The sequence below is a fragment of the Camelina sativa genome, chromosome 11, assembly GCF_000633955.1.
Source record: "Camelina sativa cultivar DH55 chromosome 11, Cs, whole genome shotgun sequence".
Taxonomy (NCBI): Eukaryota; Viridiplantae; Streptophyta; class Magnoliopsida; order Brassicales; family Brassicaceae; genus Camelina; species Camelina sativa.
In genome coordinates, this window is record NC_025695.1 from 29,265,997 (window position 1) to 29,266,481 (window position 485).

A 485-nucleotide genomic window follows, 5' to 3' on the forward strand; every position below is an offset into this window, starting at 1 on the left:
AGCCTATTGACAACATCCACAGGCTACAAAAGGGTTTGAGACATAAACAAAGGAGAGTAATTCATAAACAACAAGGTCAAGACATCATGGAGCAACCAGCTATCCATGAGCAGAGACCAAGGCACATTGGTGCAGGAGATGCACCCAATACCCACAACCAAAGGGCTGGAATTATGCCACCTTCAGTAGCAAGCAATAACTTTGAGATCAAGAGTGGATTGATCTCAATGATACAAGCCAACAAATTTCATGGGTTGCCAATGGAGGATCCACTAGATCACCTTGATGAGTTTGACAGAATATGTGGACTCACAAAAATCAATGGAGTGAGTGAAGATGGATTCAAATTGAGGCTCTTCCCATTTTCTCTTGGAGACAAAGCCCACCTTTGGGAGAAGAATCTTCCTACTGGAGCTATCACCACATGGGATGCATGCAAGAAAGCTTTTCTGGCCAAGTTCTTCTCCAATGCAAGGACTGCTAGG